Source organism: Sceloporus undulatus, chromosome 1 (assembly GCF_019175285.1).
Source record: "Sceloporus undulatus isolate JIND9_A2432 ecotype Alabama chromosome 1, SceUnd_v1.1, whole genome shotgun sequence".
Lineage (NCBI taxonomy): Eukaryota > Metazoa > Chordata > Lepidosauria > Squamata > Phrynosomatidae > Sceloporus > Sceloporus undulatus.
The window spans coordinates 45,816,572-45,833,962 of NC_056522.1; the positions used below are offsets into that span (position 1 = coordinate 45,816,572).

At 41.7% G+C, this 17,391-nt stretch overlaps 1 protein-coding gene across 1 annotated transcript in view; it reads right to left on the reverse strand.

Annotated features, from left to right (window-relative positions):
- Positions 1-17,391, reverse strand: part of CDC42BPA (CDC42 binding protein kinase alpha) — a 261,009-nt gene that overhangs the window by 168,372 nt on the left and 75,246 nt on the right. The gene's annotated exons all lie outside the window — the stretch shown is intronic.

Here is a 17,391-nt window from a genome sequence, read left to right on the forward strand (position 1 = left end):
CTCTGCTCTTCTAACGTGTTTCACCAAAAGTCAATGCAGACCAAGAGAAGATAGCAAGGATAGGTGAAATATTAAGGAAAAAAGAAGTTCCAAAGCAATCAAAAAGGAGTCCAAAATATATTCGGGTCTACCAACACTCACAAATTCCTCTTTGTCTTCTTCATCTCCTTGAAGACCAACACATATGGCGTTCTTCCCAGCACTTCTTCTTCCCAAGTAAGTTTGCAGCTTGTATGCCTTGTTTTGGGTTCCTCTGCTCTTCTAACGTGTTTCACCAAAAGTCAATGCAGACCAAGAGAAGATAGCAAGGATAGGTGAAATATTAAGGAAAAAAGAAGTTCCAAAGCAATCAAAAAGGAGTCCAAAATATATTCGGGTCTACCAACACTCACAAATTCCTCTTTGTCTTCTTCATCTCCTTGAAGACCAACACATATGGCGTTCTTCCCAGCACTTCTTCTTCCCAAGTAAGTTTGCAGCTTGTATGCCTTGTTTTGGGTTCCTAACAGGGATATTCTTGCTTAAAAAATGTTGCTGTTAAGGCTGGGGTCTTATGACTTATTTTCTCCACGTCGGCTGTCTTGTGGCTTTCACTGAGACCACTCTTTCCCCCCCAAAGCGGCTCCCCGCGTCGGCTGGGGAGGGGTGGACTCTCAAGCCCCCTCAAGACCGTCGCCCCAATCCTCACCCGGTTTGGGTATTCTTTTGGTTGCCAACAGCTGGAAGTTGAAAACATTAAACGAATCCCGTGGAGAAAAAAGAAACGGAGCAAATGCTTCTCGCCTCTTAGTGCATTGACGTTGCAACAGGAAGTCTGGAAATATGTGTTTTCCGATGGTCTTAGGGGACCCCTGTGAAAGGGTAGTTCAACCATCAAAGGGGCTGTGACCCACAGGTTGAGAAGGACAGGTTACTTACCTGTAACTGTAGTTCTTCAAGTGGTCATCTGTAAATCCACACAAATGGGTTATTCTGTGCCTGCGCAACATTTCCGGATCCTACTGGAATCGCTAGGGAAGACTTTTGGGCAGTAGCTCCGCCCACCCTCTATATAGGCAGGAGGTCTTCCCACCCTTTCTCAGTTCCAAAAAAGGTCTGCCGTAAGAGCAGACAAGGAAGAGAGAAGGACATGACAGAGGGGAGGATGGGCGGGATATGTGTGGATTCGCAGATGACCACTCGAAGAACTACAGTTACAGGTAAGCAACCTGTCCTTCTTCTCTGTGGTCTCTGCGAAGCACACAAATGGGTTAGACTGACAAGTTTTTCCCATCATGGAGGAGGGAGTGTCCTGGCAATAAAGAATATTAAACCAGAAACAGTGTGAGTGTCATGTTTGACACGTGCCAACTAACCTTAGTGAAGTCCGGAGAGGAGAACAGCTCTGCCAAAGGCTGCTTCACGTCAGGCTCTGGTATCAAGTCTGTAGTGCTCGATAAAGATCAGAGGTTGTGACCACACCGCAGCCTTGCAAATGTCTTCCAAGGGAATTCCAGAGAGGAAGGATGAGGATGAAGCCACCGCCCTTATGAAATGGGCTCAAATTTGAGCAGGCAGAGTCTTCTCAAAAATTTTGTATGAAAGGAGGATTGTGGCAGTCACCCATTTGGAGAAGCGTTGAGGAGTGACTGGGAGCCCCCTTTTAGGGTTGGAATAACAGACAAAAAGTCTGGAGGAATGCCGAGAAGACGCAGTCCTGTCGAGGTAGAAAGCTATGATGGAAAGCACCCAGGAGTCGGATGTTATGGAGGCCCAAGCGTGGTGGAAGTGGGCCAAACGGTCCCCCAAAGGGAATTTCCGGGACGGAGCGCGCTGGGGAATCTGAGAAGCAGCGCTTCCTTTGTTCTGAGTCCTTCTTTTGGAAGGGTTGTTTGTATTTTTGTTTTTGTTGGTGTTTTCCCTGTTGTTGAGGGGGAAAACACTGTTGTTGGTAGTCTGTGGACTGGTTGAATCTACCTTGGCTGGTGGGGTAGTGAGGCCTTTGCCATCCCGAATGGCATTGAGAAAAAGAAGGGCAAGAGGTGGAGGAAGAAGACATACCATATTTGTGGGCTGTGTTCTTCATCTTATTCTTGAAGTCAAGCTTCTCGTCAGTGTCTTTGTGAAAGAGTCCCGTTGTGTCAAAGGGGAGCTCTTCAATGGCCTGTTTGGCTTGAGGTGTGAGGTCTGAGGACCTTAGCCAGGCATGGCGTCGGAGGGCCAGGGCACCAAAAAGTTGATGGGAGGCACAATCAGCTCAGTGTCGAGCTGCCGAAATCTGGTGGAAAGCAAGTGCATGAGCCTCAAAATGGCCATGGCCATTCGTCTTTTGTCAGCAGAGAGGTCATCATAGAGGGGAAGAGCTTTCTCGCACAGTTGCTGTTGATAGGCAGCCATACACGCCGAGTAGTTTTGGATCTTAAGGTCTAGAACTGCAGAAGCGTAAGATTTTTGTGCCATTGTGTCAAGCTTACGACCTTCTTTGTCGTTAGGGATCAGAGTTGTTTTCGGGGGCGAATAGATCTGGGAGGCCTCAACAATTGCTGAATTCGGGCGAGGGTGCTCGAAGAGCCAGGTCTCTTCCGAGGGTGTGATGCGGTAGAGATTGTCAAGTTTTTTCGTTGAAGGCTGGGCCATCGACAGGGAGGGCCAAAAGCTTCTGGCAATCTTAGACATCAAGGGTACGAATGCAATAGAGGTCGAAATTGGGAGTTTGTCCCGAACCCTATCATCAATAGGATCCAGAGCTTGAGAGTCTGAATGTAGGACCTCAATATTTAGGGCCTTGCCCATCTGTATCATCTGTTCTGAGAAGGAAAAGATATCATCTGAAGGAGAGGGCACGTCAAGAGAGGAGAGTGCCTGAGAACACAGTGGTCCGTGGAGCCAGTGGATGCAGTCTTGGTACGGGCCGAAAGGGCCTGGGTGGTTACCGACACTGGCAGTGCGGGCGAACTTGAAGGGAGACGGCCGAGGTCGTCCACTCGGGAGGCCAAAGAGAGGCGAGATTGGAGTGGGATGGATGAAACAGACGACCTTGGAGCAGGCAGATGAGGTTCAACCGGTTGGAAGGTTGGGACGAAACGGTCTCCATGGACTTCAGAAGGATCAAGAGGCAGAAAATAAAATCCTGTGGCTTCATCAAAAACAATGTCCCATCTAGGGGGTTCAGCAAAGACAGAGGACCTGCCACCGTCCCGTTCTTCTTCAAAACAAACGACCTCTGATGGGATGGGTCCTTGGACTTTTCCCGAGATTTGTGTTTCCTCTTTTCTAGTCTAGGGTCCGAGGATTTTTTTGCTTTGGGCGAGGATGGGGGGGGGGGCAGCCACATCCTGGTCCGAGGACTTCCATTTGTCCAGTGACCGGGGAGCTTCCGGAGGGTTTGCCTTCGGCAGCAGTAGCCTTGGCAGGGACCCTCAGAGGAGACAAAGGGGTAATGCCCTCGGCTGCATTAGCCTTGGCAGGAACCCCTGGAGCCAGAGATGGGAGCTTTTCCTTAGTGGCCGAGGCCTTGGCAGAGGCTCTGGAGGTGGAGGGAGGCTTCAGGATTTGTGCGTAAAGCATGGACCTGAGATGCATCTCTCTATTTTTCCTGGCCTGAGGGGTGAAGGCCATGCAATGAGGGCAGGAGGCAGGGATGTGGCCCTTGCTAAGGCAAAGGAGGCACAGGGAGTGTCTGTCGAGAACGGAATGTTAGTCCCATATTCGGTGCACTTTTTAAAGGAGTGCGCAGACATAGTTGAAAAAGGAGGACGAAAGAATTGTCAGGAGTCCGAGTTGTTACCATTAATCAGAGTCCAAGACCAAGTCCAAATCACAATCCAAACAGTAGTTGAGAGAAACCAAATTCAGCAAACACAGTAAATGAAAGCGAAAGCTAAGGAAGGAGCAATTCCTGAGCGAGGTTCCTAAGCTGCTCACGCGGCGGACAAAAGGAACTGAGAAAGGGTGGGAAGACCTCCTGCCTATATAGAGGGTGGTCGGAGCTACCGCCAAAAAGTCTTCCCTAGCGATTCCAGTAGGATCCGGAAATGCTGCGCAGGCGCAGAATAACCCATCTGTGTGCTTCTCAGAGACCACAAAGAAGAACCACTGGTTTAGACAATAGGCTTAATAGTCTTTCCAGGAGGAGGACACTTTCAATGGCCATGTGTATATTTTAGTTATGGGATCCTGTATGGTGTAGTGATTTCAACGTTAAGACTATGATTCTGGAGACCAGGGTTCGAATCCCAACTCAGCCAAGAAATACACTGGGTTACCTTGAGCGAATCACACTCTCTCAGTCTCAGAGGATGATAATGGCAACTCTTCTCTGAAGAAACTTGTCAAGAAAACCCCATGATAGATTACCTTAGGATATGCCACAACCTTAGGGTTGCCATACGTCAGAAACAACATGAAGGCACACAACGGCAACAACAACAACAACAACAACAACAACACTTTAGTTGTGAATCACTCAGCTTACATTTATTTTCTTTTTCTTGCCATCATACTATCATAGGCTTTTCAACTGTTTCTACATTCCTGATATACCAGAGCAAAAAGCAAAATCAGTAAACTGTATGCAAACCCTGATAAAAAGTATAAACTTTCTGCATATACACCTTTGCATTTTAAAGTTACACAGGCATAGCACTATCATCCCATGTGTTAGGATATTTAAGCATGACAGCCTGACAATTACTCAGCCGCTTTAAATCTAAATGTTAAAATGAGTATAAAAATATCTTAGAATAAGCAAAGCAGGTGCCTGGTTTTCCCTGATCCCTTTTAAAAAGTTTTATTGAGCATTTCTGTCTAAGCACTGAAAATACTCATTGAGTCCTGCGAATGCTTTAGAACTCAGAGACAACTGAGCGAAAACTGGTTTTTAATATCTGTTATCCAATTATTAAGCTAACAGTAGGTGGGGGGGGGGGAAAGCATTTTGCCAACTTACTCTAGATCCAAATCAAATAACTCTACATAATGAAAAACAGAACAAATTCTAAGATAAATGTAGGCTGCACTTTTTACATTTTCCCTCAGAACTGTCTGCAAGAAGAGTCACTATACTTCACTATACTAACATGGGAGCTTGCTGTTCTGTCCTTGGGCTCAGCTGTTTAGGGTATTACAGATGGTTGCTGAACACTCCAGCAAAGTTTTTGAAACTGCTTGCATGCTGCCTAGAAATAAAGAGAGTAGTCAGCACTATTGAAATATTCATCATGGTTAGGTTTTTATGGGTGTGACAGAGACAAATGGCATTTATGAATAGGGTCTGTACAAACACTGTGAGAGTTCCTATGAATGGCTGTGTGCTTTGGTATATGTGAAGAGGGTGTGACAGTTTAAGCCATAAAGGCCCAGTACTACAGGAAATGTTCTGAAGACTATATTACAAAAAAATGTGCCCATTAATTTTAGGGAGTTTCCATGTCTTCATTATCCAAAGAGGTAAACGTTCTAGCAGTTAGAAGTCAGACAGTTTTAAATAAAACTATGAGATGGTGTTCTATTGTGGAAGAAACCCAAATTGTGTGTTTTGGCGAGACCGAAGTGGTATAAGACCTTGTACCTTGAAGTATTTCCAATCCAATCGAACTTGAGTCACACAAAGTAATGGAAAATTAATCACTAACTCAAAAAAGAAAGCTGATCCTTCTCATGAGAAAAAAAAAAAACATTTCATAAGAGTTATTTAATAATGAAGGAGGAGCTAATGAAGAGCAAGAAGAAAAAATAGTTTTATAGTTCTGCAGTGTCCAAAGTATTTGCAACAAAAACTGAGACACTGAGTGGGATGACAGTGAACAACAGATAAAATAAGAAAATGCAAGCAAAAAGAATGGCAATTATATAAACTTTCCTTTTGGGTCTGTTTGAATATTTTTTTAAATACTGTTTTTCATTCCAAACATTCCAAAGCAGGTTATGCTATTGCAATATTAAAACCTGCAAAATACAATAAAATGAACGAATAAAACAATACAACAGTCATAAAGCATATTTCATTAAATTCACTAAAACTGCTAAGGATAACTGATGAGGCTGATGAGTGGAAAAAAGTCTGGGCAAGCAAATAATGGCTCAACTGGTGGTGGAAACTTTGTCTCAAAAACCCAGTTAGTCCCACTGAGGGGATCATTCCAAAGAGTGGGGACCAAAAACAAAAATTCCCCCTCTCCACACCACAGCAAAATGAATTTCACTAGCCATGTACAATAAGCAGCTCTCCACCACAATGGAGGAACTTAGTCAGTCTACATGAAAGAAAGTCATCTGAAATCATAGACAATCAAAGTCTTAAATAATCTGGTCCAAAACTAGTTAGGGCCTTATAAATTAGCATTAGGAAACCTAAGACCAGGGATCAAATTTGAATCTGCTGGAGTCCCAAGGCATCCTGCTTGGATTTATCAGATAGCAACACCCTCTTCCCCATGCCATTATCACCTGGTGGTCTCCAGGACTTTGTATGGACTTTTTTCCATTCTAAAAATCTGAAATGACTTTCCTTAATGCTTACCTACTACTAGTAAGAATTGTAAACGATATGCTCATTACTGGAATGTGGCCCCCCCAATGCTTTTTTAAAAACTGATTTTTTTTCCTTGGTGAAAATCCCCATCCTTGTTGTAATTCAACAGTACTTCTCAGAACCTGACATATTTTTAAGCTCCAACCCAATAAAGATTCATGAAATGGTAGTGTAGACTGGTAAATTAACTCTACTCATGATTTGCAAGATGCTAGGCAGAATTATTTGTCAAGTGTCACAAAATCCTAACAGAATGATGGACAACATGAAGGGATGGACAACATGAAGTCTGAGGCATAATAACTGTTTGCTGTTTTCTAAGGCCTATAGCAACATCTAGAAAGAAAAAAAGTTGTTCTTTTTGGGTAGAACCTGTTACTTTGACTGTTGAAATAATTTGCCTTTTCAAATGTTTTTGACACTGCCTGTTGCAATGCAGACACAATTATGTGATTTAACTACAGACTGATAATTATGTCCCACTTTCATACCAAAATGCATTTGGTTCACATTTGTGCCAAACCAACTCAAAACACACAGAAGATGTTTCTCACATTTCTATATTTCCATTTGCTCCAAATCTGACACACAACTTCATGAGCGAGGAAAACCAGACATTCTTAGAAGATAACACATTACTGATTCAGCAAATTAAAAAACAGTAATCCAATCATCAAAGCCATAGTACAAAGATAAAGTTCATTATGTAAAGGATTCTTATGTCCAAGTTGAATAATTATTTAAAGATGATACTTTAGTAAAGAAATTTCAGAGAGAGGGGAAAACATAAGCTTGACATTTAAAGAAAAGTAATGTTAACTCTGACACAGGAATGTCAACTGCACACTAAAACTTCATTACGTACAGTTTTTATAGCAGTATTAAATAGCTTTCCTTTAAGGTACAGCAACAAGAATTTGATTTCTCCACATAGAGAGCTACTCAGCTCAACATTTTATTTTACTAAAACTCTTCATTTTTATTTTGAAAAATCTAAATACATTTGATTTCCAGACAAAACACAGATGCCATTTTTAGCAACCCAGAAACTCAGCAAGGCTTAACATGCCATAATTCTGTTTACTCGTTAATCAAGGCATTCAGGAGTTACAGTACTTATGTTTAGCCTTCCTATAATTATAACTCCAAAGTAACAAGATGGAACAATTATGAGAACCGTGACAGATTTTTAGAAGCACCTTCTCAAGAGTAATGAATAAGCTCTGCCGGATCCCCTCTAGAATACTCTCCTTAGTAATTTGAATAGAGAGAGACACAAGCAGAACTGAAAAGAAACATCTGATGTGCACGTTTTAAATACTGAAATGGAGGCAGGGAAAAGGGGCTCAGTAGAAACATCAAAGTAGTCTAGAGATCTCTTTTGTGACTATGCTCATTTGGTGTTGCAACTTTATTTATTTATATAATATCATTCAGGTAAATTTCATTTATTTTTTCAAATCAGAGGACAGTTTCCTGCCGCAAGGATAACAACAACAATAACAACAACTTTCCCCAGAACTGGGACCCAGAGTGGCTCATAACATTAAAAGAACAATACAATTAAAAGCATAGAAAAGTGTTACATTAAAAGAGAATTAAGTTGTTACAATATTAAAACAGATTGCTTATTAGAAAAATAAAATACAGTTAAAAAGTTAAAATTGTTTGAAATACTTAAAACGATACAACACCCCAAGCCGGTCCTTTAAAAACATTCTGTTTTAAAAGCCTGTCTACATGAGAAGGTTTTAACCTTCTGACACACCGACAAAGAAGGGTCATTCTTTGTCTAGGGGCAGCCACCGAGAAGGCCCTCTCTCATGTTCCCACTAACTGTGCTTGTGATGGGAGTGGGACTGAGAGAAAGGCCTCTCCTGCGGGTATGGGCTAGATCACAGAGGGAGATACGGTCTGCCAAACAGCCTGGAGCCGTATAGGGCTTTGTAGGTCATAACCAGCACTTTGAACTGTGTCCAGAAACAAACTGGCAGCCAGTAACCTACCCCAGTTAACAGCATGGCTGCAGCTCTTTAAACCAGCTGACGTTTCCGAACACTCTTCAAAGGCAGCCCCAATTAGAGTGCATTACAATAGTCCAAATGGGATGTAACCAAGGCATGTACCACCAAGGCCAGATCTGGTGTTTAAAGGAATGGGTGCAGTTGACACACAAGTTTTAAATGTGCAAAAGCCCTCCTGGTCATTGCAGAGACCTGGGCCTCCAGGTTCAGAGCTGAAACCAGGAGTACCCCCAAACTGTAAAGCTACAACTTCAGGGACAGTGTAACTCTATGTAACACAGGCTGGATCCCTATTCCCTGATCTACCTTCAGACTGAACAGGAGCAGCTTTGTCGATAGCACCGATGTATTGGAATAAACTCCCTGAAGAAACCCGATTAAGTCCTACCTTGACCGTCTTTAAAAAGGCACTGAAAACTCATCTCTTCGGGCTAGCATACCCTCCTGACTCATTATAGAGAAAGATATTCCCTAACAAAAACTTACTTCAAGACGTTTAACCTGCGATTGAGATATTTTAAGATTGTTTTTGTACGTTATTTCTATAGGTTTTATTTTTATTGGAGTGTATCTGAGATTGTAATTGATGTTATATGTGTATATCGACTGATTCTGTACACCACTTTGATCTGCTGGAAAAGCGGTGTGTGTGTGTGTGTGTGTGTGTGTGTATATATATAGTTTTTATTATAATTTATTATATACTCAATGAAGTCAAGAAATTTATGCCCCAAAATTGACCTATAAATTTGGGTAGATTTATATAAGGGTCAGTACATCAGCAGTGCTTAGACAGGTCATAAAGCAAGCAAGCCTGATGCCCCAATTGCCATTGAACACCAATTCCTTCCCCCTCCAGTCTATTTTGCAAGCCTTTGCTTCATATCAGAAAAACTCCCCATTTAAACTCACTTGCTTCTTTCTCTGTTCAGTTTTGCAAGACCTGCCTTTTTATGGAAAAAACTCCTCATTTAAACACACTTGCTTCTTTCTCTGGTCCACTTTGCAAGCCCTGGCTTCCTAAAGAAAAACTTCTCCATTTAAATCCACTTGCTTCTGTCTCTGGTCACTTTTGCAAGACCTTGCTTCCTATGGAAAAAAACCTATAAATTTAAACCCACTTGCTTGCTTTCTCAATCCCATGTTAAAACCTCTCTTCCAATACCTGGGAATCTGTTGGGAGAGGTCCAGAAAAGGAGAAGGAGGGATGGAAGTGGTATTTCCCCCTTTCTATCCTTCCTTATGGCTTCCTAAGTTTTATCCTCGACTTATCCATGGGTCATATCAAAATTCCCTTGACTTACACATGAGGTCGACTTGTACACAAGTATATATGGTAAGCACACAAGTAATAATGCCCTCTGATAATCTGGCTAGCTATGTTTTCTAATGACTCAGTGTAGAAACAAATGTCTTATCCGACTATTTCAGAATAAAGCATTCTAAGTGTCAAATATATGTAGCAGGCAAACTACACACCCTCCAAAAGTTGTTAGATTGCAACTCCTATCAGTCCTAGGTGATAGCCAGCATAACAAATGATAATGGGTACTAAGAGCAGCAGTCCAACATTTATAAGGTCACAGTTTGCACACATGTGATATGTAGAAGCCGATCTTTATTATTTTTTTAAACTGCCCAATTTTCTGGTGGCAGATAATGTGGCTCTACCATGTTAGCTTTGGTATGCTTTCCTAAATTCTGATTAAACCATAACTTAAACTTCAATTTCATTTTTGTTTACTTTAATTTTCCTATAAAATACCATTGCTGAATTATGATTATTCTTTCACGTTAGCACTTTTCAGATCTTTCTACAAATTAAAAACCAATTAGTAATTTCACCAGTGATATACAAGAATAAAGGTAATGAACACACTATAGTTAAAGGGTATATTTTCAATAGCACGTCTGAATATTTGTAGGTTGGGCGCACAAATATATTTAATTTAACAAAATGCACTACAATTGCTTACTCATGTGAGGGGACATTACATAGGTATTGGGGACATGCAAACATATTCTTGGCCCTACCAGCCACACCCAAACATTTTAATAATGTTTTTGTCTTGTGGGCCACCTTGGGTTCCTTTTTGAGAGAAAGGTGGAATAGAAGTGAAATAAATAAATAAATAAATAAATGGTATGAGGTAGCCTTTGTGCGACAGAGTTGCATGCAAGCAAGCTTCTATGCTACTAATGATGTCTGATCATGGTATTTGTGTAATGCATTATCAGCTGGGTATCATCATTACAGATCTAAAAGCCTTAGAGACTCATTAGTTTTTGATGGTTCTCTTATGATACATTTATCAGACTGATTAAAAATATTAAATATCTTTATGCAGCTTGTTTTATTTATAGTTCTTTTTGTAATACCTATTTGAAAAGATTTAATGGTCATCCAAATATATTTTAAATAAACAAACATTCTGGAGCAATAAAAAACATCCTGAAAGTAAAGCTCCATAACCACATGTACCAATGCAGCTACTTGAGAATATCAATTACTTTTGGCAGTAGCTGGCACAACTATCTAATGGAAAATTCTTTGCAAAAATTCCATATGATATGTATCTAAAATGCTCCCTTGAAATAGGACAGCTCCCAGTCCCCCCCCCCCCCCCCGAAAAGAATACTGCTGGCAAATAGATGTGTTTTGCTTCTATTTCTACTGTTGCAGCTGCAAATAAAATAAAAGGTCACATTTCAATGACAGGTCAAGTGAACTACTTTTGAAGTTTTTAAATTTTTCAGGAAACCTATGCTTTGAAAGTATGGTTTATGTTACTGTAATACAAGTGATAAAAACTGCCATTCTGGATATAAAGGGGAGATTTATGAAACAGGCATGTCAGTTACATTGGCAAAGCTACAAATAATACCATGAAAGACATGGGAATCTGTTATGAAAGCAGTATGAGCAAGACAAGAAGCATGCCTGCAAACATCTAATTTAACTAACAGCTAATCTAACTCTGGAGAGCTTAACCATTTGAAGATGGAAAATATTACAGAATGTTCTGCACTGGCAGTGCAGCAATAAAAAGAAATGGCTCAAGAGGGGAAGTCTCAGATATTTTCAGTCATAGCTGTTGCAGTAACCTTGACAATGAACATACAAACTGAAGGTCTGCATTTGCTCTCCTTTCCGTTTTAGTTCCTGCCAAGCCAAGCACCTACCCTGTGGACTTCTTTGCAATCCTTACTGTTTCTAGCCATGTTTTATTTGTTCTTTAAAAACACTGCCTGCACTGCATTTTTACAGCAGAAGGGAAGACTGAGGGCTTGTCTTGTTGTTTGTTATCTGTCCCCAAGCCGATTTTGACTCATGGCAAACTTGTGGATGTGACACTTTTCTTTCTATCCTAAACTTCTCTGCTCAGGTCCTGCAGGTCCAGGCCCGCATCCTCCTTAATTGAGTTGACACCACTTTACCTGCCATGGATCAATGCTATGGAATTCTAGGAATTGTAGTTTGTTGTGGCATCAGACATCCCTTTGTTAAATGTCTCACTAAACTACAAATCCTAGAATTCCACAGCATTTAGCCATAGCAGTTAACATGGTGTCAACCTGGAGTATTTCTGCAGTATGGATGAAACTTTAGAATCTCACCTTCTTCTCACAAACACTAACAACTCACTTGTTAAAAAATATGCCTATCAGTACATTCTACATTGTTGACTGCAATGAACAATGGATGTATTCACCTTGAATTGTCCAACCAAGTTTAATCAGACTTTGTTAATAAGAGAGAGAAATAGATTAAGATTTGTCGTTGTGTGCCTTCTTGACAAAGAGGCTGAGGTCTAATACTCTCAATGTTTTCCTTAATAACACAGCAAAAATGTCTGGCTGGAAAAGAGAAACAAAGGTGGGCCGCCTCCTCCTCTTTGTCTGAGGAGACTTCTGCAGAGCAGGAGTTCCCCTCATAGTCACCACAAAGAAATGCTCGGCATAGGCATGCTACTAGAGTGAGCTGCCTGGAGGGCCTTCTTGAGTTACTTCAGTAGTAGTCAGATCCATGGTCTCAGCTTCGAAGGCTGAGGCCTACAGCCTGACCAAGTAGGCCATATGGCACACAGACCTATGACTTTCCAGGCCTTCAAAATGGCACTCGCTGGAGCCAAAGGATGATGCCTTCATCTCTTCTAATGTGGCAGTGTGGGAAAATGGCAGCCTGCCTGCTTGCTTGCCTCAGCCTTCAAAGCTGTGACCATGGATCTGGGGTCCCTTGAGCCTGGGGGTGCTCTGCTTTGTGCTCTGGAGAAGCCATTGTGGAAGGACCTGGGGAAGGGAGAAAGGACCATTCAGCTACCTGCTCTTTGCTTTCTCTACCCTTAACGTCACCACTGCAGTGGGTTTTGCAACAATGAAACCAGCAGTCTCCCGGGCAACTATAGGTTGCAGTCATGCAATGAATCTGGGTGGAAGATCCCTCCCTGCAATTCTGGGCAAGCTCCTTGTCCTGACCCCTTACTTCCTCTCTTAGCCCATTTTAGGCTGAGTGTGAGCAGCACAACAGGGGGAATATTTCCTCACCAGACTGTTCCACATTTCCTCCAAGGCCATGGTGGAACCCAATGCATTCTTCAGTTTCTCTGTCATGGAGGAAGGAGAGACAGAAAAGGGAAGAGAACTGCCAGGCAAGCCAGGGAACGTCTCTGGTTTGGGCAAGTCTGGGCAAGTTTGTGATGCCCATCCCTTGCTTAACTGTAAATGGATATGGGTACAGGTATGGGTAGGGGAATAGAGATAGCAGCAAGAGAAAAGGAATAATAGATAGAATTTTGTGGAGTTTTAAGGTAGAAGAATAGAAAAGAGAAGAGGAACAAGGAATTCAAGGAGAGGATACTGGAAAGGTCTATCTTTCCTGCCTACTGGAGTGAATGAACAACCCATCCAAAGGATGGTCCTTCCCTCTCCATTGGGATAAAGGGCAGGATATACAATGTAGGCTATGTTGTGTTCCATTCGTTTTCATATTTGGGTATATTACGTATGTGTGTACATGCCTTCAAGTCAACAGTCAATATATCATGACCTCATTAATTTCACAGGATATTTTTAGGTGATGTATACTCAGAAGTGGTTTTGCCAGTTCCTTCCTCTGAAATGTAAGCATCTGGTATTTGTCCTCCATCCAAATATTAACCAAGGCTGACCCTGCTTAGTTTCCAAGATCAGATGGATTCAGGTGCATTTAAGATATAATCTCTGCATATTCCATGACAAGACATTCCCAAATTTAAAATTCTTATTAACATGGGACAGGGGAATAATTTGTAGAAGGGGCTTGCTTGAGATTCAAGCAAGCAATATGGGAAGACATGGTGGAAGAAATTTAATCTATAGGCTGAACGTTATCAATTGGTGAGTTTCAAAGCAGCAAAAGTAAACAAATGCTAATGATCTTTTGAAATCTCCCTGCTCATCTCTAGACTCTAGTCATTATAATGGAAGATGGTATTCTAAATTAAAACTAAATCGGCAGAATAATTAAGTCATTTATATGAAAAAACAATCCCTGATCTCAAAGAAGGTACAGCATTATATTTCCTATTCAAAATAGTTTCTGCAGTAAGAAGACCAGGTGGCTAATGATTATGAACTTTGAAATTTTCTGTAAACTTATGGACTAATTTTCTGGACAAAAACCAAGCAACACTTTATCTCTTTGATATACACAAAAATCAAATTCAAACCCTCACTTTGAATCTAACCCCTGCTTCTGTGATACATGTAAGCTAAATACAAGTTACATCTCTGATAACACATTTTATTAAGTGCAAACAAAATTGTATAGGTTATTCCATATGTTTTAGACAGTACAGTCTGCTCTTGCCTTACACGGGATAAGTTGTTTTTATTTATTTATTTATATAGCGCTGTAAATTTGCACAGCGCTGTACATAAAAACAACAAATATAAAAGAATAAGAAGAAGTTCCGGACATCCCCCCCCCCACGAAGAAATGTAACAATAACTACGACTGCTTCAAAATAAAACTTATAATATTAAATGTCTAGTTTGGTGTGGTGCTACTTTCACAGAAATTGAACAAGAAAGTTTTCTTGTTCAAAAATTTTAATCAAATAAATATATTTATACAGTGGTACCCCGGGTTACGAATTTAATTCATTCCGCCGCCGCGTTCGTAACCCGAAATGCTTCGTAAGCCGAAAAAGCCATAGGCGCTAATAGCGAAAGCCGCGATTTCGTGCGAAAAAGCACCGAAAAGCACCAAAAATTTTTTCGGTAACCCGAAATAACCTTCGTAACCCGGAACAGTTTTTTTCTATGGATTTTTTTCGTAACCCGGAAATTTCGTAAGGCAGCGCATTCGTATCCCGGGGTACCACTGTATTTTATCAATTTCAATAGCCTGTTGATTCAAGTGGTGGTGTTCAAATGTCTTGCACTAACATTTTACTACAGTAAATTTGTGAATTCATAGAAATTCACTATTTATGAAGGCATTGAACAGTAGAAAATACAGGAACATCCTTGATATTAAGCATTCTCTCAATAAAGCCTCTCCAAGGCTGATTTTGTGAAGGCTCAGCCTGATGAAAGATAAGTGTTGGCAAGCTAGTTTTTCATAGAATCATAGAACTGGAAGAAACCACAAGGGCCATCCAGTCCAACCCCCTGCCATGAAGGAAATCACTATCAAAGCATCCCTGACAGATGGCCATCCAGCCTCCGTTTAAAGACCTCCAAGGAAGGGGACTCCACTACACTCCGGGGGAGAGATGAGGCCTGGCCTGGAAAGACTAAGAGCCCTCCCCCCGACCACCATCTTGAGGGGGAGAGACGAGGCCTGGCCTGGAAAGACTAAGAGCCCTCCCCCTGACCACCATCTTGAGGGGGAGAGAAGAGGCCTGGCCTGGAAAGACTAAGAGCCCTCCCCCCCGACCACCATCTTGAGGGGGAGAGAGGCCTTGCAATTTTTTGTATTGTATTGCAATTTTTACTGTACACCGCTATGATCATTGCGGAATAGCGGTCTATAAATAAAACTTCTTCTTCTTCTTCTTCTTCTTCTTCTTCTTCTTCTTCTTCTTCTTACTATCAGGAAGTTCCTCTTAATGTTGAGGTGGAATCTCTTTTCTTGTATCTTGCATCCATTGTTCTGTTCTAGTCTCTGGAGCAGCAGAAAACAAGCTTGCTCCATCCTCAATGTGACACACCCCTTCAAACACTTCAACAGGGCTATCATATCACCCCTTAACCGTCTCTTTTTCAGGCTAAACATACCCAGCTCCTTAAGTCTTGGTTTCCAGACCCTTCACCATTTTGGTGGCCCTCCTTTGCACATGCTCCAATTTGTCAACATCCTTTTTAAATGGTGATGCCCAGAACTAGACACAGTATTCCAGTTCTGCCTGACCAAAGCAGAATAGAGTGGTACTGGGTTACATTCCTCGATCTAGACACTATACTCCTACTGATGCAGGCTAGAATTACATTGGCCTTAGCTGCTGCATCACACTAGAGATTATAGAATCATAGAATTGTAGAGTTGGAAGAGACTGTTGACTCATGTTCAACTTGTGGTCTACTAGGACTCCTAGATCTCTTTCACATGTAGTCTTGTTAAGCCAGGTGATCCCCATCCTATATCTATGCATTTCATCCCCCCCCCCCAGTGTGAAAGGGATCTAGGAGTCCAAGTACAGTGGTACCTCGGGATACGAAATACCCAGGTTACGAAATTTCCGGGATACGAAAAAATCCCATTGGAAATAATTGTTCCGGGTTACGAATGTTGTTTCGGGTTACGAAAAAATTTTTTGGTGCTTTTCGGCGCTTTTTCGCACGAAACGCGGCTTTTCCCCATTAGCGCCTATGGCAATTCGGCTTACGAAGGCTTTTCGGGTTACGAAAGCGGCCGCGGAACGAATTAATTTCGTAACCCGAGGGAGCAGTGTAGACCATAAGTTGAACATGAGTCAACAGTGCAATGCGGCAGCTAACAAGGCCAATGCAATTTTAGGCTGCATCAATAGAAGTATAGTGTCTAGATCAAGGGAAGTAATAGTGCCACTCTATTCTGCCTTGGTCAGGCCCCACCTGGAATACTGTGTCAAGTTCTGGGCACCACAATTAAAAAAGGACATTGAGAAACTGGAGTGTGTCCAAAGGAGGGCAACTAAATTGGTGAAAGGTCTGGAAACCATGCCCTATGAGGAACAACTTAGGGAGCTGGGGATGTTTAGTCTGGAGAAGAGAAGGTTAAGAGGTGATATGATAGCCCTGTTTAAATATTTGAAGTGATGTCATATTGAGGAGGGAGCAAGCTTGTTTTCTGCTGCTCCAGAGACTAGGACCCGGAGCAATGGATGCAAGCTCCAGGAAAAGAGATTCCACCTCAACATTAGGAGAAACTTCCTGACAGTAAGGGCTGTTCGACAGTCGAACAAACTCCCTCGGAGTGTAGTGGAGTCTCCTTCCTTAGAGGTCTTCAAACAGAGGCTGGATGACCATCTGTCGGGGATGCTTTGATTGTGATTCCTGCATGGCAGGGGGTTGGACTGGATGGCCCTTGGGGTCTCTTCCAACTCTACGGTTCTATGATTCTATTATTCTAAGTGCAGTACCTAACATTTCTCCCTGTTGAACTTCATTTTGTTAGCTTTGGCCCAGCTTTCTAATCTTTTCAGGTCTTCTTGAATTTTGATCCTATCCTCTGGAGTATTAGCTACTTCTCCTAATTTGGTGTCATCTAAAAATTTGAAAATCATGCCTTCTATTCCTTCTATTCAGACTGTCTCCATAAATCTACTAGACATTATCAAGAACATCCCCATATACTGCATGTTTTAATTTTATTCTTTAAGTGTCGTTATT